The 25,838-nt window shown below is 41.2% G+C and overlaps 1 protein-coding gene across 6 annotated transcripts in view; it reads left to right on the forward strand.

Moving 5' to 3' along the window:
- Positions 1-5,431: 5,431 nt before the first annotated feature.
- The window catches only part of LOC106738670 (uncharacterized), an 87,383-nt gene continuing 66,976 nt past the window's right edge, over positions 5,432-25,838 (forward strand). For all 6 annotated transcript variants that reach the window (XM_059713834.1, XM_059713835.1, XM_059713836.1 and 3 more), the window contains exons 1-4: positions 5,432-5,572; positions 9,013-9,096; positions 10,752-10,841; positions 20,315-20,437. The gene's annotated coding sequence lies outside the window, so the exon portion shown is untranslated. The remainder of the gene's footprint in view (positions 5,573-9,012; positions 9,097-10,751; positions 10,842-20,314; positions 20,438-25,838) is intronic.

Below are 25,838 nucleotides of genomic sequence, written 5' to 3' on the forward strand. Positions count from 1 at the left end.
GGCATTAATTTTCCCAATGCGTGTGAAGTCACTGTATTGACCTTTCACAGATGCTGGGTGGAAAATTTTTCCCTCCTAATACCAGGAATAAATCACCTGGAATTACATCTTAGATCTCATCTTGAAAACCCCATACAACATTACATCGAGGATCTTCATTATTCAGTCTTGTATTTGTCCAAATCATTTCCCTGTCTCCTGTCTTTCTACCCCAAACCAAATCCTCGTCATTCTAGTTTTGAATCAGCTTGAAATTCAATATCAGATTTAAACTCTGGCTGAAAATAATCCAGCTGCTTTGTGAGGGATGAAGGGGGGGGGGGGGGGGAGAATTGTATTAAATAACAGGCTTGGTGCTGAAGGTCTTTATTACTGAGTGGCATCATCCCATTTACACTCCTGTAATAACCAAGAGCCAAATCCAGAGAGAGACCGGACACCTGCAGCTCACATTGACTTCTGCTGGAGCTGCAGGTGCTCAGCCCTTTGCAGGATCTGGCCCCGGCTGTGTAGCCATGTGGAAGAAACAGATGTTGACAATTGGAGTTTTCCCACCATCCCCACCCTTTGTGTGCATTTGTATTTATCTAGCTCCTCCCCTCCTCACTTCCCTGCCTTATTGGAGTCATTAATGAGGGTGTAAGCCATCCCCTTACCAGACAGCAGCACATTTTGGGCTTGATGACCCTGATCCTCCTCATGCTCAGCCTATCTCCTTTCAATTGTTTCATCAGCTGCGTGACTGTCGGCTCACACCTGACAAGTGACAAGTCTCAGACTCCTGCTGACTAGATAATCAAAGTCTTGTCAGAGCTGTCAATACCCTGCAGATAGGAGAGGACAAAGAGAGGAAAGGTTTCTACAGAAACCACTGCCTTCAAAAAATACTGTCGATTCTTCTTACAGAAATCACCTGTTTGTTTCAAAACATTATTTATTACTGCAAATACAAACTCCATAGAACAAGCATATAAGTGGAATAATGGCAGGAACCTGGAATGGCATAGCCCTCCATATTCATCCTTCTCCCAGTCTTTTGTTGGAAATTGTTGTGAATTCCTGACAAAAGGAAAAAATATTAACATTCAGTAGTCATTTAACCTGACTGAGGAAGCTGACTGAAGGAGGATCGGTTCAAGTGTAATTGTAATTATTGTTTGATTAAAAAAACCCACATATTGTAGAGTGGATAGTGTGCAAAGCTGTCCTAGTCTAATATTGTAGACCAATAATATTTATAAAACTAAGGGAACATTTTCAAATATGGATTTAATTTGTAATGTTAATTGAAATACAGGGTCAAAATTCTGCTGTTATTTACATTACTGTGTATCTGTAATACTCTCACCAAAGACAGTGAGCTTCATCTGCATGTCATTGGTACAAATGAGCACAATATTTGAAACAATTATTTAGACATCCTAATATATTTATAGTTAAGATATACGTTCTGAAGTTTGGGAACTATTAGATGGACAGGTATTCTGTACAAGCTGGAGTCAACAGATTTGAATACACTGCATTAGAAAAATAAAGGGTCTTTGATTTAAAGAACAGCTACTTCAGTAGAATAATGATATTACTCTGCACTATTTAAATAATAGTGATGTCTCTGAAAACTGTATACTGAGTAGCTGTTTGGAATATTGCCATTGCCCTGGTACATAGGATACCAGTGTTGCCTTGCCTGCCATGCTGAAATGCATCTTGGCACACTGAGCATTTAAAGGAGTCTTCCTCTAAGCAAAGTTTCATACCTGCTTTCCATTGCCCGTCTTTAGTTATAGTTGAGTTATAATAGCCAGGACTCTGGGAAGGGGCATCACATTCCAGTGCCCCTGTGTGCATTTCTTGGCCTTCAAATACTTTTCTTTCTTTTATGAGTTATTTCTCAGACTTTAAAATTGTACAGATGCCTGTCTTCAAATGGGATTGTCAAGGCTGCCCAAGTTTTGGTTCCTTGCATCCTCTTTATCTTCTGCGTCTACTCAGCACTGGGTGGGGCTGATCTTGAACGTGAAAGGTGACCTTGAAGACAAAGCTTGTTGAACTCCCAACATTCGTTTTGGTTCCTAGTTCTTTGGCTGGAAATGATGGGGAGTGGGTCTTCTTCAAAAAAGGTATCAAATTCATTATAAGCAGTCTGATCTCTGGTGTCAGTGAACTATGGAGTTAGTAAAGATGCTGCTTGCTTTTGGCTTAGTACCCGAACACTTCCATCAGTGAGGAAGGCTAAAATGATTATAACTTCAGGTAAAATCCTGCAGATTACAAGCCTGTCTATCAGCCTAAAAAATCTACCTCTGAGCGAGGAAGGTAGTTGGGGCACCCTGTACATATGTTTGCCCTTGCTCTTGCTCTGCCTGATTTTATTTTCTAGAATCAAGTTTAGGGGAGGAAGAAGGAATTGAGAAGGACAGATGGCCTGTGGAATGGAGGCAATCTCCACTTAAGGCATCTCTCCCTGTTCATCCATCATTCAGTTATCATCTAACCAGAGAGAGATAGAGACAGGTTCATCTATGAAATAGTTGACAATAGCAGGCAGCTGCTTTATCTTCTGAAGGAAGATGAAGTGGGGGCAGGCAGAGCTAGTGGGAGATGCCACCTGGTAAGTTGTATCTGAAACACTGTCGTAACCTCCTCAGTTGCAGGCTGGGGATTCCTCGCTGCAGCAGTTGCTAGTCAAACTGGTCAGAAATGTTCTGACGGCATGTTTTTCCATCAGAAAGTGCCGATTTGTCAAAAGCAAAACATTTCATGGAAACATCTGGCTTTCAATGAATCTTCCAACAGAGTGCTGCCTGCTAAGCAGATTTTCCTTGGAAACTTGCCTGATTTCCTGCCAGGTCACCTGCCTGGCTCTTCAGCAGCCTGCCAAAATCTGCCACTCTAGACATTCTCACTGTACACACTCTCCTGGAAGAAGGAAACCCAGGCTTCACATTCTGCTGCTGTTGGCCATTGCCCTTCTCCTTCTGAGTCAGAGATTTCCATTGTCCATGGATCCAAAGAGGCCCCAAAGTCAAAGGGTCCCTGTGGGCTAGGGACCACAGGGCATTGAGACTTCTCAGTCACCTGACTCTCAGAGATCTAGCTGGTAGTTCTAGGTCCCCCACTTCTATAGCAAGTCTGTCTTTGAGCTGTGGATCAGGGAAACCCCAGCAGATATTGATTGAAAGAGACATGATTCTAATGATTCTCACTGTTGCTTGCCCCTGAATATTGGAAGTGGGTAGCATATTTTGGTGGGGTTGATCTTTCCAAAACAAAAGTTTCACAGCACTAAAAGTTTGGGGGGAGATTTGAAAAAGGTCTTTTTGTTACAAATTGGAATGCTGAAATGTTTTGTGAACCAGAAATGTTGAGTTTCAGTCAGGTCCAGCTGCCAGCAGGCAAAAAAAAATAAAAAAAAATCTAGCAAGGCACTGTAAGTCAGCCGTATTTCCATGGGAAACGGACTATAAACTTCTGTGTGCGAGGGCCTTAGAGAACTCCCCTGGCATCATTATTTAAAGTGATGCCCTGTTGTGAAAAATAATGTGATATATATACACCATTGATGTGGTTATATATAATGTAAATAAATATATGAAACCAACTATGTAATGCCACTGTGCCTAACACAACTAAATATATATTTTTTAAATTTACTGGTATGTAAAGTAAATAACAAATTATAACATTTGCCAACCTTGTAGCAAATACTTATGTTCTACATAGTTATTAAACCTCAATAAATACCTTTTAAACTATCTAATTGTGTTTAGTTAGCATACAATGCCTGTCCTGATAAATCTGAATTAAATACATAATTAGGTGTATTTAAAGTGCTTAATTTAAAGTATTACTGCTTATTTAAACAATAGTTTTCTTATTAGGTATAAATTTATTTGTTAATCAAATGTCAGTTAAAGTGTCGAGTGGGTGGAAAAGAGGAGTTGTATGAATTACTTGAAAGAAAGCAGTAGACAAAGTAGGTGGTAGAGAGTAAACAAGAACTGGTTTAATTAAGATCAGTATTATCTGTCTATTTCTAATTTTATCCAATTTCCTGGTGTAAAGAAATTCAAGGAGGTAAAAAAAAAAGACCAAGGGGTTAGTGCTTTGTTCAATTAGATTGTCTTAGTGTGAGTCCAATGTGGTTTTGCCTGTTTTACATCAGTAGAAATGAGAAGAGGATCAGACCCCAAGTTTGGAAGCACAATGATGAATCAAGCAAGTTCACTCTAGGAGAACTCTGCAAGCCCTGCCCAATTCTCTTTACAATGGTATTCATGAAACAGATAGTCAAAAAGCCCAAGGTTGAATCTATTTAATCTTCTTGGGTTAGTCTTAGCTGTATAGATTGAACTGAGAAGTAAGTGAACAGACGTTCACTTTTGATTCTGGAAATGCAGCCACATGCCTGCAGAGGCCCAGGCCAGGATCCAGGGGGCACTAGAGCATGCCTCCCAACTCAGCTGAAACAGACAGCCTAGGCCAAAGCTAGCCCACCCACCCTGCGAGAGGTGGGGTTGTGGGGGAGATGCAAAGCATCCTTGGATGCTGAGGGACTGTGAGTTAACTTGAATCTGGAGAAGATCTGGGATAGAAGTTCAATAAATCGATTTAATCCAAATCAGTTAAATCTGATACTGCATCCATCTGTGTTTATCATAAACCAGTTTTGGTCATTTTGAAAGCAGTATCTGTGCACTGAATTTCTGTTGTTACAGATTAGAACCAATTTCTGATCACTTAAATCAGTTTGTGTGTAATTTCTGTCCCTAGCCTATAGGTTTGTTTCGAGCTCCATAGTCAAATGAGTTGAAAGGAAATATGAAATCCTGTATGGATGCCCTCTCTCAAACAATAAGTTCCTCCCCATTGTTAATCAAGAATACAGACCTGGTAGTTGCTGGGAGAGAGCCAGTCTTCCAGCTGGAGTGAGGATGAATTTGCCAGTTGACCAGCTGTGCAAACAACCTCAGTCCACCTTTGCTCAACTTATACAAGTATAGACTGAAGTGTGCAAATACCCTAGATCTCACCTAGGTCCTAGTCTTAGTTCAAGTGAGGTTCAGAGTAAATATTTTGGATGCCTTTCCACAGTACCTGAGCTGCACAATGTTCCAGTTTAAATAGGCGAGAGCAGTTCAATTTGGAAAGAGAGAGGACATACTTAAGAGGAAACCCATCCTTCCTCTGCTAAGCTAAGAGAAGTTGTCTATAATTTCTCATGTGTTCCCAGATGGATGCTTTCTCCTAAATGTGGTTTACTTATAAGTATTCCTTATAAATATTCTAGTAACTGATTATGCTCGGTGACCAGTATGTATCAAGGTAAATCTGTAAGTACTACAAGACTTAATTTAACATGCCTTTCTTCATGTGCTATCACTTTAAGACCCTTCCCCCGAAGCTGCACTTAACAATTCAGTCACTGGGAATGAGGACACTAGTTCGGGAATTCAGAGCTGCAAGATAAGTGATTTTAATAGTAAAACAAACTATAAACATAAATAAGCTTCTGATATAAGAGACTGCTTTCTGTGAGTATCTTATGGACAGTGATCTTTGCCTGCCTTAGGTGAGTGAAATTAGAGGTCATTTTTCTGTAGCTGTAAAACTTATGGCCACATAGAGATTGCATCATCAGAATGAAAGTAAGAAGTTTGTTGACAAAGTTCCTTTTTTGGGGTAAGACCAGTAAGACTACATACTTGTAGGATAGTGTTAAAATGCATGCTCCAAGGAAATTTAAAAAAATATTTAAAGGTTATTCCCTACCTTTTAAATGAAAAGATGGTTGCTAGAATTTTGCAATCATTTGCAAGAAAAAAAATACTTTACAAATTTTATAAGTTTGCAAAGGCATGGCATGATTTTGCTTTGCAATGCATACATGCACATTGTATATATTCAGATACTTACAGTGTGATTTACCTTGATTATCAATGATTGCATTAAGTTTTAGTAGAGTATTATTTGAGGGAGACATTTTTTCTACCATATTTTTAGATTATTGGTCTATAACCAATGTTCCTCCCATTGCTGTAATAGAATACTCATATATTCTGAAGTCTCTTTATTATACTAGAACAAATAAAAAACAAGTTTTTATACTGCAACTTTTACAGGAAGTGTAGTTAGTGAATATACTCTAAAGGTTTTATAGAACTGTCACAGCTAGTGAAATATTTGTTGCTTACACTGTAAGTTCCACTACTTTGTCCTGTTGTTTCTAAGATAATCAAATATATGTAGGAAAAAGTATGGATAGAAGCAAACAGATATGGTAAAAATTGAGTCTTCAATTGAGATAAAAATTGAATATTGGAGATAGCTTTTATTTAATATGGACCATTTTGTGTTTTCAGTACTGTTTGCAATTTTGGGGGCAAGGATGGAAAATATCTATTGAAAATGTTATCAAAATATGCTTTGACCTTTTTTTTATTAAATGAAAAATTACTATAAAATGTTGACACTGTTTTCAATAACATTTTCTTTTAAAAATAAATAGAACAAAGCAGTTTTTCATTAAAAAAAAGGTTACTGGAGTTGAATATTTTACAAAAAAGTATTTAAACTGCTCTCTAAGATATAAAATATGTTTTTATTAAAATGTCTTTTTTCCATGCCTTTATTATTATTAGACTTCCACTATTTCTCTGGGACACCCTTAGGACTTGTGAGCTGCAATACACTAGGCCAGTGCGAAGCAGCAAGTATTTGCTTTGGATTTGGATTCGGATTCCGCCGTTGCAGAGGACAGTGATTCAATTAAGAGATTTGAATCACTGTCCCAGTTTGATTCGGCTGAATCAGATCTGAAAGATTTGACACTGCTTTGGAGATTCAGCCATAGACTAAACAGGCAGCTGATACAGCTGCCTCCAGCTGGTAAGTCTGGTGGGGTTGGGGGAGGGGAAAGAGAAGGGGTATGGGGGAGGGAGGGAGGGATTGGGGCTAGGACAAGCTACCCATCTGGGGCGGGGGGGCGCATTACTTGGGGAGGGGGTGGGGGGTGCGGGATGCAGATGTAGCAGCTCTGGGAACAAGGGCTCTGCCCTGCTGCCGCTTCCCAGCCGGGGTGGTGGGGGATGGCGGGATGTGGGAGCAGCTCGATCCACATGGAAGTGGGCAAGTGGCAAAAGGGCAGAGCCCCTACTCCCCACACTGCCACGCCTGCGCTCCCCCCTCCGTCCCCAAGTAATGCACCCCCTCGCCCCGGCTGGGTAGCTTGTCCCAGCCCCAGCCCCAATCCCTCCCTCCCCCTTCTTCTCTTCCTTTTCCCCCAACCCCAACAGATTTACCAGCTGGAGGCAGCTGTGTCAGCTGCCTGTTTAGTCCATGGCCGAATCACCGAATCTTTTCCAAATCTTTTTCTGAATCAATTCGGATGCTTCAAATTGATTCAGAGCTTTTAATTGGTCTCCCAATTCAATTTAGATTTGGAGATTTGGTCCCTGAATTGGGTTGAATGTCCTCCGAATCGAATCAGCTATCAAAGCTTCTCACAGCCCTACAATACATCTCTAATTACGCCACTACTGAAAGCAACTCATTTAACCTGGTTATTGCTAACAAAGTTTCAGTTTACCCAAAGGAGCTGTTGGTTTGCAAAATAAGCAGTGGTTGCCTTCTCTAGTCCCCAAAGGTAGTCATGGTTTTTCTATGGAAGCTCAGAGCCCATAAGCTTCTAGGAAGTTGGTAGAGAGGACCTCTGGTAGATATAATAACTAGAAATTATTAATCTACTTGGTTTCAAAGGTCTATTTCTGGACTAGCTGGCAGTTTTGTTAAACAATGGCACCTGTTTGCATTTGGCCACAGGTAAAGGTTGAGTTTACAAACAAAAAAAAAGAACAAATGATTATCCATTTTATAAGATAGTTTGAGCAATGATATCTGAGTAATAGAGCTTGATGTTAAGTGGCAAGATTCTGGGATATTTGGCAACCGTGCATTTTTGCTTAGGTTTTTGTTGTCTCTCTTTTGTTGTAGAACATATAATATTAATGGAAGTTCTCTAGTAGTTCACTTTTTTTCACTAGTAGTTCACTTTACCAAGGTCTGTGTATTTTTATTTATTAGTTTACTAGCTCATGTCAAAATCCCTATTGTCTGTTGTGGTGCATTTCTCCTCAGAAGTTGAGTATATTGCCTGTAAAAGTTCTGGAAAGTTCTACCAAAATCTCTCTCTAAGGATTGCTTGTGCAGTTAGTTGCTGCTGATGGGTTACATAGTCAGTGTTAAAATACTGCAAGCAAATTTGCCCTCTGCAGATATGTGGGTTATTGTTTTCCCCTTGACCATGTGCAGCCTCCAGATTCTTTGTTCTTGCAGGCTGCAGGATGATTATGTATGGGGACACCTTGCCAACTTATTCAGAGATTTTTTTCAATGGACCAGCCATGTCAGGTTAAAGATGAATATTACATCCTGCACCATACCTGGGCTGAATGTATGTAACATACAGAGCAGTATATGAAACATTCTGTATTCATGTTCTGTTGTGAAAACATTGTTGTAGGGTGATGATTCTCAACCAAGGTGCTAGTGCACCTGGGGGTGTCACAAGAGCCTTTGAAGAGGGCCACAAAAATGTGAGGATATAAACAGGTAAGGGCAGTCTCAGGCTGCAGATATGAGGAGAACAGGTAAGAGCAGGATCAAGCTGTGCCTGCCTGGCCACTTCCCCACTCTCACTGTCTGGTCCCCATGCAAGGAGGTAAACATTGTAATAAACAAATAAATGTTTTAAATGGGATGCCACTCAATTCACCACAGTTATGGAGGGATGCCTTGAGTCTGACAAGGGGTGGTAGTGTGACTAAATAAAAATTGATAACCACTGTTCTAGAGGGTTTTGTCAAATACATTGACTCTGGCAACTGAACAGATCCAGGTTCTTCCTGCTAGGTCATGTGACACATACTCCTGAACACATGACTTCATATCTTCATATGGACTTCATATCTTCATGGTGAAACCACTTATGTTGTTTTTTACTGCTCATTCCAGATCATCAGTGTTACTGCTGCTACTGGAGCTGAGTGAATAATTTTCAATGAATGAGGTGTCTGGTGGATCTAGCTTCTTTCTGCTGTAAGTATGATTGAAACAGACTTCATTTGAAGCATTGTGTAAATGTTTACAGATGTTTCCCTCTCTACACATCCTGTCCTGTTGCAACATAATAGGAAGCATTGTGGCTGGTAGGGCTGTGCAAAACAGCACTGTTTCGTTTCGACTTCCATTTTGTAATTTCTACAGGACAGTGTTTGATTCCAAGTGTCATTTCATTTTGAAACCACTGTTCTGTTTCATTTTCCTGAAACTATTTCACTGTTTCGATGCTGTTTCGACATTTTGCCCATAGGCTATAATGGGGAAGCACAAAACTGCCTATAACTTTGGCAGATTTGAATGAAAACAGCTGGGATGGCAGCCCCTTCTGAAGCCATGAAGCCTACCACATTTCAAGGAGAAAGGTGCAGGGGTTTCTGGGAAACTGCACCTCAAGCTGCTGACAAGCAAAACTCGTGACATGTATGACTGTCTGTGTGTGTGTAAGGTGCACCCTCACTGGCGCTGGGGCCTCTACATGACATGGTAGTGTGCCCCAATGAGGTCTCCTCCTCTCCTACAGCCTCTTCCAGTCCACCACTTTAAATGACGACAGGTAATAACTTAGTAAGTAGCACCAGCAGCATATCAGGCAGCCAAACTGTCACAATATCAGAGCAGTCCTTCCCACCTCTTCCACCTCCCTCTCCTAACTTTCTGTTTCCCTGCAGGCAAACCCAGCTTCAGCTTTGAAACTCAAAACTTTTGGAATGTTTCGGTTGCCCTCATTTCGTTTTGAGGCTGTTTTGAAGCCCTTCGTTTCTTTTCGGTTTCCCTGTTTTGAGCTCAAAAAGAGTCTAAACAGCATTGAAATGAAACAGCTGGTGAAATTTCACATAGCCCTAATGGCTGGTTTGCTATTACTCTAGTTACTGCTGTTTTTGCAGGTTACTTCCCATATAACTTTTAATAACCTCTTGCAGGTGCAGCTTGCTTATTTTTGCTCAGTTACAGGCAACACAATTTCATGCCCCTGTTTCCCTAAACCAAGGGAACCAAAGATGTGGCGCACATGCTGGGTCTGGCCCCTACAGCCCTGTTGTCCAGCCCTGATGCTGCCCATGGGTCTCAAAATGAACCCACTAACTGCATGTGGCATGCACGGGACCAGCCCAATGCTCAGGGACTGAGACCTGCACCATACGTGCCCACCCCAGCTGCTCCAGGACCTACTCCACATGGATTTCCTCACAGCAGCCCCTCTAGGACCCACACTACACACAGTGGCCATTCCAGCCAGTCTGGCATCCACACCACATGCACTGTCTGTCCCAGGACCCATGTTACAAATGGCATCAAGTCCAGCCATGTAAAGTGCAGTGTTAGGTGCAGATCGAGGACTAGCTGGAATAGGTGTTGCTTGCAGCATGGCTTTGGAGCAGGTGCCACAGGTACAGGATCTACACCTAACACTGCACCTAAAATGGACCATAGCAACACCATTCATTTGGTCTCCAGGGCCAGATTAATTTGATAACCTTGCCCGAACCCAACATTGTCATGTTCCTCTGCTTGCCTGATGAAGTGGTCACCAGACATTGTATTTGGAGAGGAGGATATCACATTCAATTGTCATCTTCAGATATTTCCAAATATTTTGGTGGTTGTGACAGGGCCCATCTCTTTTGTTTCAGTGATTTATTTATTCAGTGGGGTCTTCAGAGTTCGTGTTCTTACAGACTCCCGAGTTCTCAAGTCCTTGACATCATAACCTCCAACAGAAAGTGAGCTTTCTTTTTTTGATTATTTAATACCTTTTTTACCTTTATTTTTGCAGTGTTCATGGGTGCCTCTTATCAATAATTCCATTTCATGAAAAATGTCAAGGTTTTGAAGTTTTTTTCCTCAGTCCTATAAGAACAAACACAAGATGTCTGAATCTTTTATGGGGAAAAAAGGAACACTACAGGACAGAGAGCAACATATTAGAATGGCCAATAGCTTAGTTGTTCAGGAACATGTCTGAGATTTGAGACAATCAGGTTCAGTTCTATTCTCTACCTAATTTAGAGCAGAAACTGGAATCTCAGTCTTACAAATATCTATTAGTTGTCTAGGCAATTATCTAATCTGGGGTGCCTCTGACCTTCCCCCCTACTAAAAACAAGAGTTCTCACATACGTTCTTAAAAGATTTAGAACTTTTGCTTCAGAGCTGAAATCACTCCCTAATGAAAGTGATATATTTGAGCAAAATGTTTAGGTTTTGATGAAATGGCATTTCTAAACAGAAAATTGTATTTGTAAAATTTGCAAACAGCTCTGGGTTACTGCCTCTTTTTCTTTCATCCCTTTCCTTTGTCCCTTCATCCCCAAATATTATTAAAATAGGAGTTTGGGCCATGACTCCTTAAAGAATTTGTATTTAATACTTCCTTAATGTAGAATCTAAATTATTTTTGGTAATCTACGTAGAGATTATGTATAATACAATTAATTGATATAAGTGGTTTCAATTCTCCTTAATATGACAAATCTCTGGTGTGAAATATTCTTAGTTAATGATCAACATAAAATAGATAGAGTTCATTTTTAATGCAAGTACAAGATTTGAATTAATTTGTAGTTAGAGCAGAGTTATTAAACTGTATAATATATACACACACGTACACACACACATCCCATTCTTTTGTTTTTTGAAGTTCTTTCACATGTAAAAGATAATGTGACATAGTTGGTATCTTTCAATCTACCTTTATTTACATGTTCTACTCTTGACAGAAAAGCATTTTAAAATTCTTCAAAGGTTCACCTCCTCCTCCATCTTTCAGTACTTTTGTCATAGATTTACTCTGGAAATTAGCATTTCAGTTTATACTGGGCCAGATTTTCAACCAGCATAAATTTTCCTAGCCTCGTTATCCTCAATGGGACATAGGTAGGGAGACCATATGCCCATAGGTGGTGGAAGGCCGGGGCTAACAGGGCCTAGTCCTCCCAAATGCAGGCAGTGGTGGCAGCGCAGAGGGCTGCAGTGCAGCCCGGGTGTGGGCTCCAGGCAGTTGCAGTGAAGTGGGGGAAAGGGCATGCAGAGACTCAGACATGCAGGCTACACCTCTGTCAGGTGGGCAGGGGACACCACGCAGCCTGGCCGACAGATGCTGGCATTGTGTGGCTCTCAGGGCATCAATAACAGGGTGCAGAGCCCAGCCCACAGTGGTGGCTTGCCTCAACCGCACACACAAATCCACAGGGCACATGCCTCCCATGGTGCGCACATCAGCAGGAGCCCTGCCACGCCCCTGGATGAGCCGCCTGGGCTCCACCCATCCCAGCACCTGCCCCCCTGCCTCTTCCCCACTCCTTCACTCACTGTGCAGATCTCAATATGCCCCCGCTTCCCTATCCTTTGCCCCTTTCACTCCAGAGACTTACCTGCTGGGCAGGGTGTGTGTGTGTGGGGGGGGGTGTGAAGGGGATGATCCTTGGACCTGCTTGTGATGCATCTGTGGATGCATGACAAGGTACAGTTGGCCTTACTGACTGCGTCCTCACATTGGCGGCCCATGTTCATCTTGGAATCAATAATGACTCCAAGATCCTTTTCTGCCTCTGTGCTGACAAGAAGGGAGTTCCCCAGCCTGTAGGTATGCTGCTGGTTCTTCCTCCCCAGGCGCAGCACCCTGTATTGAATCCCATCCTATTCTCATCTACCCACCCCTGTAACCTGTCCAAATCTGATTGCAGCTTGTCCCTCCCTTCTAGCATGCTCACCTCTCCCCACATCTTAGTGTAATCCGTGAATTTGAACAAGGTGCTTTTCACCCCCACGTCCAAGTTGCTGATGAAGATGTTGAATACTGCGGGCCCAAGGCCTGAGCCCCAATGCCCACATCCCTCCAGGTCGAAAATGACCGTTCCACCACCACTCCCTGGGTGCAGCCCTCCAGCCGCTTTGCAACCCATCTGGCTGTGTAGGCATCAACACCACAGTTGCCTAATTTTTTTAATGATGATGGGGTGAGAGACAGTGTCGAAGGCCTTCCTAAAGTCCAGAAAGACTACATCCACCGCAATACCTATGTCTAAGGATTTTGTGAACTGGTCATAGAAGGCAACCAGGTTGGTCTGACAAGACCTGCTCCTAATGAACCCATGTTGGTTGCCCCTAAGCATAATCTCCCCTGTTGGTCACTCACAGATGTACTCCTGGAAATTTTTCTCAAAGAGTTTCCCCAGGACCGAGGTAAGACTAACAGGCCCTTAGTTTCCTGGGTCCTCCTTCCTCCCCTTTTTGAAAATGGGGACCACATTGGCCCTTTTCCAGTCCTCTTGCACCTGGCCAGAGCACCCTGAGTGCTCATAAAGCCATCCAGGGGCCCTGCAATGACCTCTGCCAATTCCCTCAGTACCCTGGGGTGGAGATCATCTGGACCTGCAGAGTTGAACACGTCCAGCCCTACCAGAAGTTCCCTAACTAGGTCCTCTCTGACTCTAGGCCTGGCTGTGCCTCTCCTGAGTCTGTCTGGAATCCTGGTAGTGGGGATGTCCTGGTCCCTGCTCAGAAAAATGGAGGCAAAGAATTTGTTACAGAGGTCAGCTTTATCGTCTGGTGCAACCACCAGATTGCCAAGCATGTCCTGCAGGGGCCCCACGTTACCCGGTGCTTTCTTTTTACTCCCTATGTATTTAAAAAAGGAATTCTTGTTATCTTTGATCCTGGTCGCTAGTCCCAGTTCTGTCTCTGCCTTAGCCTTCCTAACAGCCCCCCTACAGTCTTGAGCAATGGAGGTATAATTCTACTTGGTGATGGCCCCTCCCCTCCACCTAGCTGCCAAAGACCTGTGTTTGGCGGGGTGGCTCCAGGCTCTGCTCTGGCAGTGTATGGCTGGAACAGGTATGGAACCTGGCATTGGCGACATGTAGGGGGTGCACACAGGTGCATGTGCACCCCTTGAGATTGGTGGTGTACCCCCTGTGATTGCGGGTGGTCGGTGCTCGCCACACCCCCTTTCCGCTGACTCTGCTGGTGGCATCTGTGGGCTGTCACCAGTCAGCGTTTGCCCCCCACTCGCCACCACCATGCCTCCAATGCCAACACCGCCGCTGCCACCTGTGGTTGGTCGCTGTGCTCCCTCAGCCTTGGAAGACACACAATGTTCATGGAACCTGGACTCTGTCACTTGGGTCCCTTTGGGCAGCAGGATCGCACTGGGGGGGATAGAGGGGCTCTTCTTCTCTGTGGGGATACTCTCCCTCCCCATTCACTGCCTCTTCCCTTTTCTGAGCTTAACCTGGATGCTGCCCAAGTTGTGGCAGGGGCGGGTGCAGTGTGGGGCTGTTCCTGCTTTGCCTGCAACAGCTGCAGTGAGCAGTGTCTTGGATTTCCCATGGTTCCATATGGTCACCCTAGACATAGGCCAGTTTATAGCAGCTATAGCTCATTGTCTGCATTTGGGGAACCAAAAGCCTCACTCTGATATCATCTTGGTAAAGGACCTCCACAGGTGTAAAATCTTTAGCAAAGTGAGGTTTTCACAAATTAATCTATCTTGAGCAGACTATTAATGCAAGCAAGGCAGTGTGCACAAGGTAAGGATATTAGTAGGGTATTAACATAAAACTATGCATGATTATCATGGTCTTACTTTCTTAGATTTAATGTGAGTGACATCTTCTAATATTACTATTATATTTATAGCAATGAGATAAGAGACACATTTTCCTACAACTGTGTTATCTTGGGAAAAAATATCAGGATAAGTGCCAAACGGAATTTGAATATTGTTTCAAAGATGTGTGGGATGGGAGAAGCGACTTGCAGGGAACATCTGTTTCTGCTGGACCCTGTCATAAAATTTCTCAAACTTTAAAAACACTTTTTTTTAAGATGGACCAGTTTTAAGATGGCCTTTCAGTGTGCAGAAACATGTCTGTTTTGGAATCCTTACTATCACTTATCACAAACTGCGTAAGCCAGGACTAGAAGGATTTGAGGTCCTTTTGGGCCCTTTGTTTCTCTGCAGGAAAACATATTTGCAGCATTTGACAGTTCAATGAATAGCCATCCTTTCTTTTTTTTTTTCTATTTTTTCGAGTTATTTTTCCAAATGGTGGGCCAGGTACTTGGCTATATCTGAGGACCATATGGCGCAGCACAGGAGCATAGCTTATAATGTTGTCCATTGAGTTGCTTGTATCTTGAAACTGCTTTGTATGGAGCTGGTTTCCCTATGTAACTTAAGGCTGTCTTCAAATAACGCAGGCTGTTAGTGTCTCACTTCTTTAGGAGGGTAAGACTTGTTGAACTTATCCACAGCTTCTTGGTCACACCCTGATACTCTCTGCAAAGGGATCCTGCATGGCTGTCATAACATGGGCTCTCTGCTAGTGCAAGCTTCCTATGCATTACAACAGCTATGCCATCTTGTACACAGGCATTTAGGTTAGAATTTCTTGCTTAATGCTTTTATTAAGGGAGTTGTTTTACCATTTTCCATTTATTCTCTAACGGTGAACTCCCCCAGTACACATTTTTCCAAAAACTAACAGAATTATTATTTTTTTCCTTCTCTGGAACACTTTGGCTCAGTTTTCCAACAAAATCAGGTTTGTTTGGGGTTTTTTTGAGGAAAGCAAAAAACCCCCAAACCCTGCATTGCCAGGTTTTTGTTTAAATTCAGTTTTTTGTTTAAAATAGTTTTTGATGGAAAATGTTCAGCTCTGCAAATGAAAAATTAACCAATACCACACATCACAATTTACTCTTGTTCTATAGTTTATTGTCATTTATTATTTTAAATACATGGCACATACAGTAGAAATATATGACATTATTGTTTAAAAACTTACATTAAGAAATCATGATCTTCTGAAAGATCCTTTTATAAGATATATTATTAGGACTTTATAGTTGCAACTGTACCAGTTAATGCTGTGATGCTGGTAGATCTCACAAGCTGTGCTGCATCACTGTTTGAATAAGGGATGTCTAAAGAGACTTATTATACATCAGGTAGTGGTGCTGATGGTATTCTTCCCTGTGAGTCAACACAGGACTAATGTCCCAAATAATCTTAGGAGGAGACTATTGCTGGAATTACTATGCTAAGATACTTGTAAAACATAAATTTGAGGAGGCCCTAGTTATTTTTGGTTCAAATGACTCATTTCATTTTTTTAAGGTGGTGCAGCTGGCTAAATTCCAGTTTGAACTTGGACATAACCAGTTCAGACATTTTGCATTTAAAATTCCCTGCTAGTGTCAAGTGAATATGCCTCATATCTTGGTTTGTAATGTTACTATGTACTCTTAAGCTACTAGCACTTTATGCACTTTTACTCTAAAATTTGCTGCATTTTAGAAGCAAGTTTTTCATGGAATTCAGAGTAGAAGCTATGTTATAGAAATAATATATTATTAATATTTAACTAGTAATTGTGATATCACCAGCTCTCCGGAACATCTGGGTTGTCTGCGTGGAATACATGAATTAGATGCCTCTTCACCCTTGTCTTCCTCCTTTTCAATACTAACTTTAAAAGACTAAATGACTTAGTTGAATTGAGATAAAATTTGGTTGCTATTACCATTGTTAGAAATAGCTAGTATACATAGTATTATAGGTGATGGTAAGCACCATGAGCTTTATCCTATCCCATTGTAATTGATAGGAAGACATTCCTGGACTAGGCTTTAGATTTTCAATACTGAAAACATTCTCTAATTTTTAGAAACTTTCTCTGTGGCCAAAGTATAAAGATGACTTGGGCTGGAGGGAGAAGCACAGTGAAGAAGGACTTTTGTGCTCAATTTGTATTTTTAGTCCCTGTAATTGCACAAACAAACAGTGCATCTATACCACTGGTTCCTGACCCCTGGGTTACAAGGAGGTAGTTGTCCATGAAAGCTGTCAACGCTGCCTGTAGAAACATTTTGCATGTCAAACTTGGTAGTAGAATCAAAGATAACTTCGGCTTGAAATGGTATATAATGATAACCTTTTTTCCCTTTTCCTGGCTTTGAATTTCTTTGTTGTCAATTTTCTATGATATAATTGTAACCAGACAGTGGTTCCTGAATGCAAAATCAGCCATGGTGTATATTGAAGAAGTCACAGGGTTAACATCCTAACTTAAGGATTTGGTCCTCCTTTAATTGAAGTGGGTGTCCACAGCAATGAAGCAAGTGGCTTCTCCCATTAGAAATGATTTTCTGCCAGAAATCTATATTCTGTCATACTCAATTATGCATCCTACTAATCAAAAGAGAACTTGGTAGCACCCCGGCATGGAGAAGTCTGCATCTGTTCTAAATCCTGCCCTTCTAAGCAGGATCATTGCCAAGCACTGTGAAGATTGCTTAGCTGGGTACAAAAGATGCTGTACCCAAGCCAAAAAAGGAAAGAAATCCTGATTTTATTTGCATGAGATTATTTTATTGGGTGGAAAAAAGTAATTGAATTACATACAATAAAATAAGTTCTTGTTTTTTTTGAGGAAAACAAAGACAAATATGATCTAGGGAAAAACCCTTGGAACAACAGGAGAATACTTGCCAAACACAGAGCTCCTTAGCAGCTAAAGTACCTCTTAGTTGCCCTCTTATCCCTCTGGAAACAAATATTACTAGATATGTTTCAGGCTGCTATATTAGACTTTTCTGTCTGCCCCTTTACTATACCTTCATCAAACAAAGTACTTAGGCACGTGCTTAACCTTAAGCACATTTAACTTTATCACCAGGAATCCTAGTTTTCTCTGTTTAAAAATTGCAATTGCTCTGATTTAGAAAGAAAAATCCCAAAGTATGATTAAAAAGCCCAAATCTATGTTTTTCCACAATTTAAAATGAAATGCCACTATATATAGAAAGGTATCAGTTGAACAATGTTTTATTGATATATTTACAATTTTAAAGCAATTTGGAAGCCTATCAGTGCCTCAATTAATAAAATAAAATTCTTTCTAAATACCTATACATTTTGTCATTTGATTTTGTGTTTTTTTTCATGTAAAATTAGAGCTCCCCCTGCCCCCTTTGCTCACCAGGATGCAGGTCCAGCTGTGGCTATCCCCCCACTGCTTTATGATGCTAAGCAGCCCTGACATGATAGTGCTCTGCTCATGCCATTGGCCCTCACCGCCAGCCCACAGCCTCACTGGTGCCCATCATTCCCCACCCACAACCCCCTGGTTGCTGCTGGTGCACCTCACCTCCAACCCACAGCCCCCTGGCCCTGCTGGTGCCCATCACTTCCCACCCACAGCCCCCTGCCCCCACCAGACCTGCTGGAGGGGACCCCCAGCTGCCAGGGCTATGGGTCCAGGGATCCGGGTCTACAGCCCCCTGCCCCCCCATCTGTGCCCTGGCTGCTACCCATGGGAGGTGGCAGCTGCTGCAGTGAAGCCTAGCTCCCCCTCCTCCATGGATGGCATGGCTGGAGCCTGTGGGAGGTGATGTATTCTGCCTGGAGTGGGCTTGGGGCTCCTTGCCCTGGTGCCCTGCCCTAGGGGCCTCCATGGCCCAGCTGGCAGGACCTGGCATGGCAGGGCAGAGTGGGGTGGGGAGGTTTGGTGCTGCTGCTAGGAGGCCTGTGCTGCTGCGGCAGGGCACCCCATGCTGCCTGGTAGCAGCAAGGGTGGCCGTGCAGGGTTGGCGGGCGGGGGGTGCTGGACGGGTAGGGGGTACCTTGCTATGGCTGTGGCACTGAGCCTCTCTGCCCTGCTCTGCCCAGCCACGCCAGACCCCACCCGCAGTGCTGCAGAGGCCCAGGGGGAGGACAGCAGGGTAGGGAGCCCTGAGTCCACATTGGGCAGCCTGCATCCACCCATCTACCCCATGCACAAATCTAGGGGGCACATGTCCCCAACGGAGCCCTGGGAGTGAGCACAGTGCGGGGAGCCAGTTCCCCAGACAAGTCACCTGCACTACATCCTGCTCCCCGCCTGGGCCCTGCAGCCATGTATTCCAGCCCAAACCCCACACACCAGCCCAGCTGGGCAGCATCCCAGCCCTAGCTCTAACCCTAGCCCTGCCCAACTCTCTCCCTATGGGGGGCCTCAATCGCCGCACCCCACCTAGACTTACTTGCAGGGAGCTGCACATGGCCCCCCTGCCTGACCACCTTCCTCCCGCTCCCCCCAGCCCCTTGCAGGCTGGAACTCTGCTAGCTTTCAAGGGGAAACCTACCATGTCCCATGTTTTTCTCCCTAAAAAGAAAAAATCTGTGTTTTTCTCCTTAAAATTAGAACATCTGTGTTTTTCTCCTTAAAATGAGAAAATCCATGTTTTACTGTGTTTTTCAGGGTTGAATGGAAAACCCAGATCCCTGATTGTCATTAAAATGAGAGAACACATCCACAGACCCTCTCTTACAGCCTTTACCTTCAAATTGTAGTAATCTGGACTTCCTTGTGTTCAGGGGCCTCTAAAGTCCTGCTGAAAGCAATGTTAGAAAACAAGGCCTTAAGACATTTCCCATTTGCAGAGGAAAAAGAACATTTGTACTTGGGGTCCATTTGATTAGCTTCCTGATTCTAATACTGGTAGCGAGACTGCTCGATGTGTGTCCATACACTTTGTTGTGTAGAACTGGTAGTCTGTGAATTATAATTTAGTGCTTCAATGTGTTTTTTTTAAGCAAAATTATTCCAAATAATTTGACATAATGACTTTGACTTAATGATGTCATGAGGCTCTTCACCTTCCTCCCACCAGTGGAAGAAGATATGTGGTATAAACTAAGAGCCCTGCACCAAGAACTCTCTGCCACTGGTTGTAGGTGGTCAAATCTAGGGTCTGCTAAAATACAGCACCTGACTTCAGTTACCATAGTGGCATGTAAAGGTGAGACCTTGGGCTGGGCTACCAGTTTGCCTTTGCATAGTTGTAGCTGCCCATGGCAATATAGCTGAAGGTGACAAATGCCTAGCTTTATTGTAGGGCTGTCTCTTACTTAGATGTTGTTGAGTTTAATTTTTCAAAGGTGATAGGAACCTCTGAGAATTTCTGAAATCATGTGTGAAGTTTCAAATATACAGTTTATATACATCCCACCTGCTTATGGTGTGCTTGACTTCATTTTGCCTTCTGTCCCTCCTTCCACATACTTCACGTTAAAGTTTGAAAAGATACCTCACTATGATTGTGAAGGGAGGTGCTGAGAATACCGCTTGTGCTCTTAATTCCAGGATTTGATTTCTACTTTATAATAGTGTGATGGATCTGATCATTGTTCTTTATTTTTTTGACAAAGGCAACTTGAATTGGCTCTCTCAGACCCCACGAAGTCAACCTGTGAAACTCTTCTGTAGGAGCAGTGCTACATGAATGGCGATAGTAACCATTCTCTCTGGACGAGAACAGCTCCTCACGGCAAGTTTGTCTTTTTCTCTTTTGTTTAACTTTTTAACAGGATTAAAATTAATAGAGCAATTTCACATGTAGGCTGCACATTTTTAAGATTAAAATAAATTTTAGAAAATTCTCATTGTGAAGAATAACAAGTAAAAAAAAATGTGGTTTGGCACTAGCAACAGGGTCCTTTTAATCTGCATTTAAATAAAGGTATTGACTATGTAAAACACAAGGCTGCCTCCGGCAGCACATAAATAAGTGTTTGCCAGGTATAGTATTTGATGCGGGCTCATACTTAAGATTTTGAAGGCACACATCAGTAAATCTTTGGATTGCCAACCGTTTGTTGTTTGGTTTAGTTTTATTGTATTTTTTTATATTTTACCTGCCTTCAGAAGGGGCCTGAGCACACTTGCTTATATATCATTAAATAATGGAACAATTCATACATTTGTAACAGAAAACTTCTGATGTATTTTAGCAGGTAAAATAAAATCCTGGCATTTGCCTGAAGTTTTCCTTCACCTTAAAAAAACAGATGCCCAATATGACTGAGAATATAATACCCTAAAGTTTAAGACTGGTTTGTAAACACAGTCCCTAGTGTCTACTATTGATCTTTTGCTATTTTAATGCATTTTTACTGACCGACATGTCCTGTGGTAAAGAATATTGCCTAAATTAGTTATCTGATTGGTTCTTTTGATTAATGATGGGACTGTGCTTCATTACACATGACAACATGATCAGAATAATCACTACAGCCATAGAAGCTGGGACTGGCATTTTTTATTCCTTCATTTTTAAAGTTCATTTATAAAATTATTTAATGTATACGTCCTAAGTTGTAATTTATTTACATGACACTTTTTTCGATGGGAACTGTTGTACTGTGTCACAAATGGCTAAGAAAACAAGGTAAACTAGATGTACAAATCAATGTCTTCTGGCTCAAGGGGAAAAAAACATAATCAAGATTCAAGAGCTGACCTTGTCCAAAGTCCAACTTGTCACACAACAAACACTGAGGTACCCAACAAATCATTAGGATCAGCAGCATGTATTCAAAGGAATGTTTAAATGATATTATTTTTTGCTTGAGTTTTTACTGAAACTTCAGAACTGGAGTGAGTGCGAGATTTGACACCACCTCTGCAACTTCTAGCTGGCCATAAACCACACCCAATCGAAGACAAAAAATGAGAAGTTATGGCTGAAATAACTCTCCTGTGCCCCAAGCAAGGCATCTTTGCTTAGAAATGAAGGGTACTATGTGACAAAACTTGTTTATTGCTCAACTAAGTAAGGACTCTGAAGCCTGGTTTGCATCATTACTGGTATATGATTGTTATTCACAAGGGAGCATCAGCCTCTGAAATGATCTAAGCAGATCTAACAAGTCCAGGCAGCTAAGAGGCTACTTGTTTAAGTAGCAATCTTGTTAGGCCCTCACAGAAGCACTAATTGTCCTGGTTTAGGTATCTCTCTTCCACAATGCTGACTGTCCCATTTGAAGGACCAAAACCAGATGTGGTGTTTAGCACCAACTTAGCAGTTCACTATCTGCTATAGCCTATAACACCTTTACCTGCTTTGAGCTTCTTGATTGCTTTTTTAGTAGGTCATTGTGGGATTGATCTGTTTAAATTTATAAGGACGTGCATTCCACCTTATGTCATGTTGATGAATGATTCAAAATTTTAAATGGCAATGCAACATTTAATGTTTTGAAAAATGTTTGAATGGTGTCATGCACAGAATAAATGGCAGCTTTCATTTTCTTTCTTCAAAATTCCCTGGCAGCCTGTTTACATGATGTTGACAGACATTTTAGCATTTGCCAGAGAAATAATGTGAAGGATTGGATCCTTGCCATATAATGGTTTCCTTTCTATGGCAAGTGTGGAAACAAGTATGTGTTTGCATAGGATACACACACATACATTTTATACTTATTTCCAAACAAAATTTGTTTGTTTGCTGTTATGGTTACAGAAATCTATTTTCCATCAGCACTATTTCCAAAAGGGGTGGAAGCTAAAAATTCGGGAGAGTCTGTCATATAACCCAGACCTGAACTAGTGCAATTAATAATATATAACCATTACAACATCATAGGAATGGTCTCACTGACCCAGCCCCTGAACAACCTCAACTTTGCCCTGATATTGGTTTTAGCTTTTTATGTAAAATTCAAATATTACATTTTGAAATGGATTATACCAATGGAGTTACCAGGTGGAGAACTGAATATTTTCTTATTACTTTGTGTAAGACAGCACCCAGGAGCCTCAGTTTGGGAACAGAGCCCCACTGTGCTTGGTACAGTACAGTATATGTAACACACGTGATATATATCCATTTGCCTACTGCAGGGTAGGGTAGATGGATCGACTCTTTTCATGGGTAACTTCAAAGTAACTGCATGGGTACAGTTATTCCACATGCAGCCAATTGCAGGATCAAAGTTGAAGTTGTTCTGTGTAGTTAAGCGTGGTGCTTTATTAGGCCAACAAAATCATTCCCATGGAAGAACTGTGGCTTTATGATGGTGAACTAAGAGTCGATATTAGCATGTGTCCAGTCTGTTGTTTGGTGGCTAATATTATTTATCTAATTATGGTTACTTGGGATTTTTTGCTCATGAGAAAAGACTGCAGTTAAATGGAACTTGTTTAGTCATACTTAAATTTCCATTGATTTCATATAGTTGTATAAAAGCTTGGACTGGGTCCAGTCTTTATACATGAAAGAATAAGGTACTAAGGATATTTTTTAATGCATAGAGAGAAAGTTGTATGACTTTCTACTTCACAATAGTTTGGGGGTGTGTTGTTTAGAAACCATCAGAATTAAACGAGACAGTAGCATATTCTTGAGTGTCTTGATGAATTGGGGCTTATATTGAAAACTGTTGCAAACTTGCTGTATAGCTCACTGTGTTTTAGTGTTAAGGAGTATATGAGATATATACTAACAATGGGGTTCCAAGCTGTAATTAAAAGCAAAGTTAGTTTGTAGGTGCTGCATGTGTGAATAAAGGGGATGGCAGTTTTTTCTTGAACTATGAATAAAAACTAAAATGCAGCATGCTTCTTTACTTTCAGTTAAAGAATCAGTTTTTCTGTTCAAAAGGTTTATTGTCTAAATACAAACACAAAATCAGTTATCAATTATGCAATGTGTATGTATTAATGAAAACTTAAAAGTGGGCATTTTGGAGCTCTTCATATGGCATTCAATCCTTTTATACTGTATAGAATTAGATAGCATAGATGTTGAATATGCAAGTTGTATGTTAATATGTTTAAATGACTAGCGAATTGCCCAACGCAATCAATTGAAATATTCAACAACTTTGTGTTGAAGTTGAAGGAAATTATTACCTTGAGTCTGCCAAATCCACGATACAACTTTGCATTTGCAATAATGTGTGCCTTATTTAGCATTCAAAAACATATATATAGTTTACTTTAATGAAGTAAGATTAGTCCATTAAGGAGAGACTTGTTACAACTGCAGAATGTAATAATCTGCTCTATATAGGAGCTTTAAATGCTGGTTGGAGGATTTTATTTTTTTGTTCATAATGCACATTTAAAAAAAACTGCAAAGGCATCTATATTGTTTTGTCTTTTTATTATTTGTTTATTTACCCTAAAAATAAAATGACTTGATATAAGTGTGCAATGCTATTTACTTGTATTTTAAAGCCTTGCATAATATTATACAGTAGATTGGAATGCATACTTATGCCTTTGCATTTCATTGGACAGCTATGCTAAAGCAAATAAAATCAAACACATACATTCCCATTCAGTGACTTACAAACTGTAAGTGATGGGCGGAAAAAGCTGCAGCCATTCCACTGAATTCTGTTATTGACAACAGCAGAAGTAAAAAAATTAGAAAACAAATCCCTTTTTAAATAAAATGAAGTAAAAGACCTACATTGCTTGGAGGAAATGCTAATTGAAAATACCTTGCTAATGCTAGCTAGTCACAGGAAGGAAACATTAAGTTATTATTTTTAATAATGTTTACAAGTATATCCAGCCATTTCCAGCCAGTGAAAAATGTTAGCCTTGGCAAAATGTGGCAGTGCTACTTTTCACTGGTGATGCTGCTCATCTTCTCTCTGATAGCAATCATTAATTTTATTTTTTAACCCAGTCTTCAAATGAAGACAGATGAGCAGGAGAGTTTTAAATGCAAGCTGCTTATGTTCAGAAAAATGGCTGCTAGATTACAGATCACAGCGCCTGATCTGAGTCCAGTTACTGTTTGGAAAGGGGGAGAGAAAAAAAACAAACAAACATTAGGTACGAGACAAACAAGGAGGCCTTCTAAGATCAGCTAACAGCCAAGTGTGTGTGTGTGTGTGTGTGTGTGTGTGTGTGTGTTCTGGGATGGGGGGGCAAGGGGTGGGGGAGAAGGAAGAAGGCCTGCACAATGCTATAGCAATCTGATTCATTTTCTAATTGCTATGGAGACTTACAGATACTATTATTGTTAATTGCTCCTGATAATTTTAACATTACATTTTAACATTTATTTCTCATTAACACTCAGAAGAGTGTTAGAGATCAAAATGCCTATTATGCATCACATCACTGGCAACATTGTATTGCATCCTTAAGCAACTATGTATTGTTTTTCTTTTGATGTCATTTGAGTTATATTTTTAGTCAAGTGTCAGTGAGCAGGATTTAATTTCTGCATTTTTAAGACATATGTTAGCATCTCACAGTTTTACCTTGTCGACTTCTTATAAAGACACACTAGAATTGCCGTTATATACTGAAGCTCACAATGCCAAAGTTTCCAAACCCAGTCCCTACAACTGATTCTTTTGATATCATGCCCTTTCTTCTACACTAGTTTCTGTGATGCTTGAAAGCAGTAGCTGGGTCATGTAGTACTTTAATAGCAAAGGGAGAGAGAGGGAGGTTTAGTAGTTAGACAGTAGAATGGGAGTTGGCATCTTGGCTATAGTCCAGCTCTGCTACTGATTTGTTGTGAGACCTTGGGCAGCTCACCTAATGTCTCTATTGTGGTTGGGCATAATAATGTCTATCCTAGGAAGAGCTGCTAATATTTTAAAGGGCTTTGACAACCAAAAGTAATTTGTAAAATATTCTACTAGAATTATTATTAATGACAATTTGACTGAGGAATGCTGGGAATTGACACAATGGCTCAGGGAATGAATCTGGTACCTGAAAGGAGGTTTCATGGATGTGATTACTTTTCTGTTAAAACATATTTATTCAAATGTAAGGAAAAGAGAATAGGTCACCACCTGCAGTAGGCAACAGTTAACAACTCAAAGGGCTCTCACTCATGTGTCGAGGTATATGTTACACAGGAGATCTCTTACATCAGTGAGGACAAGTGGCAGAATTTGGCTCAGGATGAAGTTT

Source organism: Alligator mississippiensis, chromosome 10, assembly GCF_030867095.1.
Source record: "Alligator mississippiensis isolate rAllMis1 chromosome 10, rAllMis1, whole genome shotgun sequence".
In the NCBI taxonomy this organism is placed as follows: domain Eukaryota; kingdom Metazoa; phylum Chordata; order Crocodylia; family Alligatoridae; genus Alligator; species Alligator mississippiensis.